The following is an 8,757-nucleotide window of genomic DNA, read 5'->3' as shown; positions in this document are numbered from 1 at the left end:
CCCCCCCCCCCTCTCTCTCTCTCTCTCTCTCTCTCTCTCTATATATATATATATATATATATCTATATCTATCTATCTATATCTATCTATCTATATCTATATATATATATCTATATATACAGTGGAGGAAATAATTATTTGACCCCTCACTGATTTTGTAAGTTTGTCCAATGACAAAGAAATGAAAAGTCTCAGGACAGTATCATTTCAATGGTAGGTTTATTTTAACAGTGGCAGATAGCACATCAAAAGGAAAATCGAAAAAATAACCTTAAATAAAAGATAGCAACTGATTTGCATTTCATTGAGTGAAATAAGTTTTTGAACCCTCTAACAATAAAAGACATAATACTTAGTGGAAAAACCCTTGCTTGCTAGCACAGAGGTCAAACGTTTCTTGTAATTGATGACCAAGTTTGCACACATTTTAGGAGGAATGTTGGTCCACTCCTCTTTGCAGATCATCTCTAAATCCCTAAGGTTTCGAGGCTGTCTCTGTGCAACTCTGAGCTTGAGCTCCCTCCATAGGTTTTCTATTGGATTAAGGTCCGGAGACTGACTAGGCCACTCCATGACCTTAATGTGCTTCTTCTTGAGCCACTCCTTTGTTGCCTTTGCTGTATGTTTTGGGTCATTGTCGTGCTGGAACACCCATCCACGACCCATTTTCAGTTTCCTGGCAGAGGGAAGGAGGTTGTCATTCAGGATTTCACGATACATGGCTCCGTCCATTTTCCTGTTAATGCGATTAAGTTGTCCTGTGCCCTTAGCAGAAAAACACCCCCAAAGCAAAATGTTTCCACCCCCATGCTTGACGGTGGGGACGGTGTTTTGGGGGTCATAGGCAGCATTTTTCTTCCTCCAAACACAGCGAGTTGAGTTAATGCCAAAGAGCTCTATTTTGGTCTCATCAGACCACAACACCTTCTCCCAGTCACTCACAGAATCATTCAGGTGTTCATTGGCAAACTTCAGACGGGCCTGCACATGTGCCTTCTTGAGCAAGGGGACCTTGCGAGCCCTGCAGGATTTTAATTCATTGCGGTGTAATGTGTTTCCAATGGTTTTCTTGGTGACTGTGGTCCCTGCTAATTTGAGGTCATTCACTAACTCCTCCCGTGTAGTTCTAGGATGCTTTTTCACCTTTCTCAGAACCATTGACACCCCACAAGGTGAGATCTTGCGTGGAGCCCCAGAGCGAGGTCGATTGATGGTCATTTTGTGCTCCTTCCATTTTCCAACAATCGCACCAACAGTTGTCACCTTCTCTCCCAGTCTCTTGCTAATGGTTTTGTAGCCCATTCCAGCCTTGTGCAGGTCTACAATTTTGTCTCTGACATCCTTGGACAGCTCTTTGGTCTTTCCCATGTTGGAGAGTCTGGAGTCTGCTTGATTGATTGATTCTGTGGACAGGTGTCTTTTATACAGGTGACTAGTTAAGACAGGTGTCCTTAATGAGGGTGACTAATTGAGTAGAAGTGTCTAACCACTCTGTGGGAGCCAGAACTCTTAATGGTTGGTAGGGGTTCAAAAACTTATTTCACTCAATGAAATGCAAATCAGTTGCTATCTTTTATTTAAGGTTATTTTTTCGATTTTCCTTTTGATGTGCTATCTGCCACAGTTAAAATAAACCTACCATTGAAATGATACTGTTTTGAGACTTTTAATTTCTTTGTCATTGGACAAACTTACAAAATCAGTGAGGGGTCAAATAATTATTTCCTCCACTGTATATATCTATATATATATATCTATATCTATATCTATATATATATATTTATATATATATATATATATATATTATATATATATCTGTGTGTGTGTGTGTGTGTGTATATTAGGCTTGTTAGCTTGCTCCTTGCTGATACTTATTGCTAAAAAGCACCCCTCAACAGCTCTTTTGAGAGCTAATGTTGTTCTTGTGATCTGTTTTTGTGTGTGTGTGTGTGTGTGTGTGTGTGTGTGTGTGTGTGTGTGTGTGTGTGTGTGTTCCACAGACACTTGTGTTGCATATACAGCCCTGTCAGTCAGTCGTAGCTGGGCCTTGGCCCCTTGGAAATACCTACTGTGCCACTGCCAGGCCCAGCACATTCAGTGACTACCAGTGTGTGTGTGACAGCTGCACATTTGTAATACCAATCACTGCATACCTACCTGTTCAGTGCACCTACCTACGTGAGCGCACGCAATGTTATATTATATACCAGTCACTGCACCTGTTCACGGTACCTGTGTGTGTGACAGCTGCACATTTGTAATACTAGTCATTGCATAATTGCTCACAGTACCTGTATGACCACACGCTGTGTAATATACCACTCCGTGCATACCTGTTAACTGCACCTGTGTGACAGCTGCACATTGTATTGTAATACCAGTCACTGCATACCTTTCACTGCACCTGTGTGACTGCACATTCTATTAGTCAAGTCAGTGCATACGTTTCACTTCATCCCCCCCAATATGGACAAAACAACAGGCAGAGGCAGAACCAGAGGCCAACCCAGAGGCAGGCCACCCAGCAGGTCTGTTTAAAATCATGCTGACGTGATTTCGTGTGGCCCTGGACCAAAGTATAGTGCTCAGAAGAAGGCATGTCCCATCAACTCCCAAGATTGTCAGGATGTGGTTGACTATTTAACACAGAACACCTCATCTTTCACAGCCACCAGCGCTACTGCAAGCACCACATCTGCTGCATTTGACACTTCGCAGAAGTTATTTGGTGGGGAATTAACTGATTCACAGCCATTATTGTTACAACAAGATGAAGGTGCTAAGCTATGTCTGAGTTAGGCGACACTATGGGCGTAACGTGTGAGGAGGAGGGTGATAAAGTACCTGCCGTTGGTGCAGTTTATGAGGTTTCTGAGGCAAGCGAAGCTGGGGAGGATGATTATGATGATACGGATGCCACGTGGGTTCCCAATAGAGGAAATGAACAAGGGGACAGTTCACAGGGGGAGTTAGAGAGGAGTAGGAGGAGACAAGTTGCTGAAAGAGTCAGGGGAGCTCGTCGTCAGAAACAGCTGGTGACAGTGTCCGGCACCATGTATCGCCACCTATGGACAGCCAGCCAACATGTCAATGTCAGCTGCTGAGGTCACCATAGTGCCCACACCCCAGGGGGGCTCAGCGGTTTGGAAATGTTTTAGTGTGTCTGCCATAGATCAGAGCAATGCCATCTGTTCTCTCTACCTCCAAAAATTAAGAAGTAGAAAGGCCAACACTTACGTAGGGACAACTGCCTTACGAAGGCACATGCTGAAATGGCACAAACTGCAATGGGAAAACCACCTGAGAAAATGCAGCACACAAAAGAAAAAACACCCTCCTTCTCCTCTTCCTCCTTCAGGTGCATCATCTTCAGTCGCTTTCTCCCTTGCACCTTCACAATCACAGCCACCCTCCTCCACTCTGCCTCTCACCGGGGGCGGTTCCTGCTCCTCTGCCCACAGCAGCAGCAAGGTGTCCGTGAGGGAAATCTTTGAGCGGAAGAAGCCAATGTCTGCCAGTCACCCCCTTACCCGGCATTTGACAGCTGGCTTGGTGGAACTGTTAGCTCGCCAGCTGTTACCATACCAGCTGGTGGACTCTGAGGCCTTCCGAAAATGTGTTACCATTGGGACACCGCAGTGGAAGATGCTACATTAGGAGAAAGCCATCAAGCAGTTTCTCTACAACTACACTCAACTACACTCAAAGGACACAGTTGGGGGAGATGGGGATGTTCTAGCCGAAGTACTGGACACTGATGCGAAATGCCTGCAGGCTCATGCGGCCATTTGAGGAGGTGACCAACCTGGTGAGTCACAGTGAAGGCACCATCAACGACTTGATCCCATATGCCTTCTTCCGGGAGCCTGCCGTGTGTAGAGTGGTGGATCAAGCTGTGGAGGAGCATAAAAAGGAACATCAACACCTGCGGCAGCAGAGGGGGGAGGAGGAGGAAGAGTCATTTGGGGAAGAGGAGTCAGATGATGAGGAAGGTGTTGTTTTGGAGGAGGAGGATGAGGCAGAAGAACAACCGCAGCAGGCGTCGCAGGGGGCTTGTGCTGCTCAACGTTCCCATGGTATTGTTCGTGGCTGGGGGGAGGAGGAGAACTTAGCTGACATCACTGAGGAAGAGCAAGAGGAGATGAATCGTATGTCTGCATCCAACATTGTGCAGATGGCGTCTTTCATGTTGTCCAGCCTGTTGAGGGACCCCCGTATAAAAAAACTCAAGGGGAATGAGCTGTACTGGGTGGCCACGCTACTAGACCCTCGGTATAGGCACAAAGTGGCGGAGATGTTTCCAAATCACCAGAAGGCAGAAAGGATGCAGCACTTGCAGAACAAGCTGGCAACTATGCTTTACAATGCATTTAAAGGTGATGTCACAGCACAATGCAATAAAGGTACCAGTGCCAGTAATCCTCCTCCTCCCATGTCCATGCAGGCAAGGACAGCGATCTCATGGTAATGCCGTACATTCGGAAATTTCTTTACTCCAACTCCTTGCCTTAGCGCTTCCGGATCCACCCTCCACCAACGCCTGGACCGGCAGATAGCCGTCTACCTGGCCTAAAGTGTGGATGTAGACACTGTGAGCAGCGACGAACCCTTGGACTACTGAATGCGCAGGCTTGATCTGTGGCCAGAGCTGTCACAATTTGCCATCCAACTTCTGTCTTGCCCTGCCTCAAGCGTCCTGTCAGAAAGGACCTTCAGCACAGCTGGAGGCATTGTCACTGTGAAGAGAACTCGCCTAAGTCAAAAAAGTGTTCAGTACCTCACCTTTATCAAAATGAATGAGGCATGGATCCCGGAGGGCTACTGCCCGCCCGAACACTAAGTCAGTCCCCGCACACAGCATCTCTGCCTGCACGCCGTGTGACTGCCTGCCCCAAGACTAAGTCGCTCCCCACACAGCATCTCTGCCTGCAGTCCACTTGACTGCCTTCTCGGCCACCACCAACAGGGTCCAGGACTCCAGGCAGATTACTGAATTTTTAAAACCGCTGCTAGCAGTGGCCGCTATAATAATTTTTCTGATGCGTGTACATGCCTGCCTAATTTTTCTGGCTGCACTGTGCCTGCAACAACAAAACAAAAGGCATGTACATGTGTCAATTTCCCTTCATGATCGTTACCTTGCCACAGTGAAGGGGCTTGCGTATCACAATGAAGCAATGAGCGACGGCTATATGAGTGTCTCGGGGGGTGGCACACCAAAGATAATAAGGTTTTTGCTTCATTGTGGACAAACCAAATTCGATAAGCTGGACAATCACTGTTGTTCTGTCATTGAGCTACCTCAGCCTGGCGACCATATGGGCTTGAAAACTGCTATCGCCTGCACTCTCGCCATGGTGCGCACCAGTCCAGCCCGGCCGTCACAACACAAACAGTGAGTTTGGTGTGTCAGTGTGAAGCAGTACTCTAATTACACTCCCTGATTGGTGTATACACATGCAAGATGTTTTAAAGCACTTTAGGCCTCCAAATTAGCATGCAATGTGATTTCTGCCCTTAAAATGCTGCTTTGACTCAAATCCAGATTTTTACGGGACTTTTGGCGTGTATCCCACTCATCCATGCAAAAACTCAGATGTTAGACCCCTTGAAACATCTTTTCCATCACTTTTGTGGCCAGCATAAATGTTTCTAGTTTTCAAAGTCCGCCTCCCCATTGAAGTCTATTGCGGTTCGCGGAAGTTCGCATGGACCAAACTTTCGCGGTTCGCAAACTGAAAATCGGAGGTTCGGGACATCTCTACTCATTACTAGATCTCTTCTTGCAGATTTACTAAAGTTCTATAAGATTTTGCATCATACATTAAAGGTTTCTTTTTATATTAGCAGATGTATGGTGAGTACAGTACATAGCTCATAAGGTTTACATTCTGGTGTCAGATATGCTGGCCAACAGTAGAGAATGGATGAAGCGAATGCCTCCTGCAATGTTTCAGGGCAAATCTTCAGAAGTCAAGTGCCGTAAGGACGGCACTTGACTTCTGCCTCCCCCACTCATCCCTGTGAGGTTTGACTAATTTCAGGGGGTTATTCTTATGGAGCAACTTTAATCCTGAGGAGTGTCAACTGTTATGGTGTGTAGAATCTGATTGGTAAAGCCTGGGTAATAAATCATTGGTCAGTTTATCTCGCAACAGCTCTACTTCAGGTCTACAACTGTTCAATGTTTGTGATTGGAGGAGTTCCAGTACCTCATCAAGATTGGTTTAATTTTTTAAATAGGGCATTTTTTGTGAGAATATTCAGAGGTGGATTATCACTTTACAAAGGAACAATACTGCTCCGAAATGTAGTTACTATGTAATCCGCTTTATCTATGAAAGTAGTTGTGACGCCTTTGATATGTCATATCAGATATTTCATTTAAGTTACAAATGCACATTTCACTGCAAATACCAAAATTACATTTTGAATCAACTATCTTTCCCCCTGCCTCAACCAAATGGCTGGTAGTTGAAGCTTTCATAAGTTACATCAAAGGGGCCAGAAAGAGCTAATTCATCCCTGGTCCCTTTTTAGGGTTCCTTGCAGAACACAGCCCATGCTGTGTGAGGATACCATCAATCTAGTTTCTGCTCAGACCAAAACTCATAAACTAAGCGTCTGGGAGAATGGTGTCTGCATTTTTCACACCTTCATCCAGAGCTGCAAAACGGACAGATCTTAAAAAGGTCCCCCTTTAATCAGCTGACCTACTGTTACCCAGGAATGCCCAATATTCATATTTTCTGCACATTTTCTTCATAATTCATGGCATAGCAAGCTACTATGCCACTGAAAATTGCACAAGTTGGGGGATTCAGCCTGGGGCTGGTTCTGAGAGGTTTGCAGACCAATTGGACTTCCAGAACTGGAGTAAGTCAAGTTCAAAGTAACCCCCCTCTCATGTTTAATATCTGGGAATTTGTAACGTTGCACTGAATGTGGGTATGCATTCTGTTTCTTAGTTTGTCCTATGGGTACAGAGAGACTGGGCAAAACAGGAATTGCGCCAAATCTCTCTCTGTGCAAGGGGAATGGCCCCTATTCAAATTTCACAAGGCTGGACTTGTATGTGTCATAACCCCTCCTAACAACAGTGAGGGTTAAAACATAATCACACAGGAGCTCAGCGTCCTATTCCTTTAATCTGACGTCGAATTATCATCAATCGACAGCCAGCTGGACACTGGCAAATCATGTGGATTATTTCTCACAAAGGCCTCTGGCCGCATGGCAATCGGTCACCTTAGACTTTGATTGAAGGACCACCAATAACGGTAGTTTGAACTGTATTGTAAGACATGCTATTGCCTTTTCATCTCTACCCTTTTTCTTTCAACTTAATCTGTTCTGACTGACAGGTATATTTATCTGTTGGTTGTAAAATATATTTGTGTGTATAGTTTTAGAATACATTTTATTGTTCAGTCTTGGACCTGTTCTGGTAATCTGATTGTTGCTATAAAGAATCTGCCTTCTGAAGAGTCATACTACCGCATTGTTTTATTATGTTCTTATCATTTGTCATTTTGCTAGCCAGGCAACAGGTTTGCAAATAACCGTTTCTTCCTTCTAGGAATAACTAGCGGGGTCTCTTTGCTCTTTTAAATTTGTGGTGGCAGTGAAATTACCGGATTTCTAGCGTGAAATCGATAATTTTACCATTTGTACAAACAATTGAGATTGTACATGTATGGGCACCATCAACCAATCTTAACCATTTACTGTGCACACCGTGAATTTGCCTCTGGAAGTCTCTAGTCCATGAGACCTGCATGGCAACTGTGGCCTAGTAATATGGTATTGGTGAGTGGTTGTCACATTACATTGTCTGCAACGGTGCAACCAATCTTTAACGTCAGTCTGCTCACCGTATTTCTTGCCATCGGATGAGACTTCCTCAAATGGTAATGGCAGCAGATTAGACAGAATTGGCACGCAGTAACGTTATCATCTGACGATCCAACAACCGGTCTTTTAACGGCATTTAGACGGGATCGCTGGGCTGGATTGTCATTGTAGTTTTAAGTTAAGATACTGACAATCCTTTGCTACAAATTTCCGTAAAATCTTTTTTTTTTTTTTTTTGCAAATTCTGTTTTACTTATCAGTGCTGATAGTCTTTCATTATATAGGCATTCTAGATGCAAGAAAGGCCTCCTAAACAGATAACAGTTATAGTGTTTGTTGGCTTCTATTCTTGCATTGCTTTTATGAAGAACAGGCTGTACGTACCTGCTCATAATACCATGTTCTCCATATAATCATGCTATGGACTGGCACTGTTGGCATGAATTACTATAAATGTCAAGAGTTTTGAGGGTAGTTACAAACCTGTGTTTATGGTCTTAACAAGTATTGTACGCCAGGCTTGTTAAGCTTCAGAAATGTCCTTTTAAAGCAGTTCTATACCAGTAAATGGTCATAAAATAGTATTCTGAAGTAAAGGTAATATAAAGTGCTGCTTCACATTAAATACATATTATTGTCGGTGTATCACTAATGTCAGAACTCTTATGATCTGTAATAATGCAACCTAATTCACATCTATGTGCAGTAACTTTGCACAATTTTGCTAGTATTTATCCTGCATCATGTTCCATTTAGGTTACTCTAGTTTAATGAAATTAAATCATGCTATAATGAGGTTATAATGAAGTACACAATCCAGCCTGCATTAACAGAAGTGCAAATGTGCCGAAAATGAGAGACAGCCATTGGGGGGGGGGGTCATCACTAGGGCATTAAAAATCA

Source organism: Hyperolius riggenbachi, chromosome 12, assembly GCF_040937935.1.
Source record: "Hyperolius riggenbachi isolate aHypRig1 chromosome 12, aHypRig1.pri, whole genome shotgun sequence".
Lineage (NCBI taxonomy): Eukaryota > Metazoa > Chordata > Amphibia > Anura > Hyperoliidae > Hyperolius > Hyperolius riggenbachi.
The sequence above is the reverse complement of the archived record's forward strand: the minus strand, read 5'-3'. Positions refer to the sequence as shown.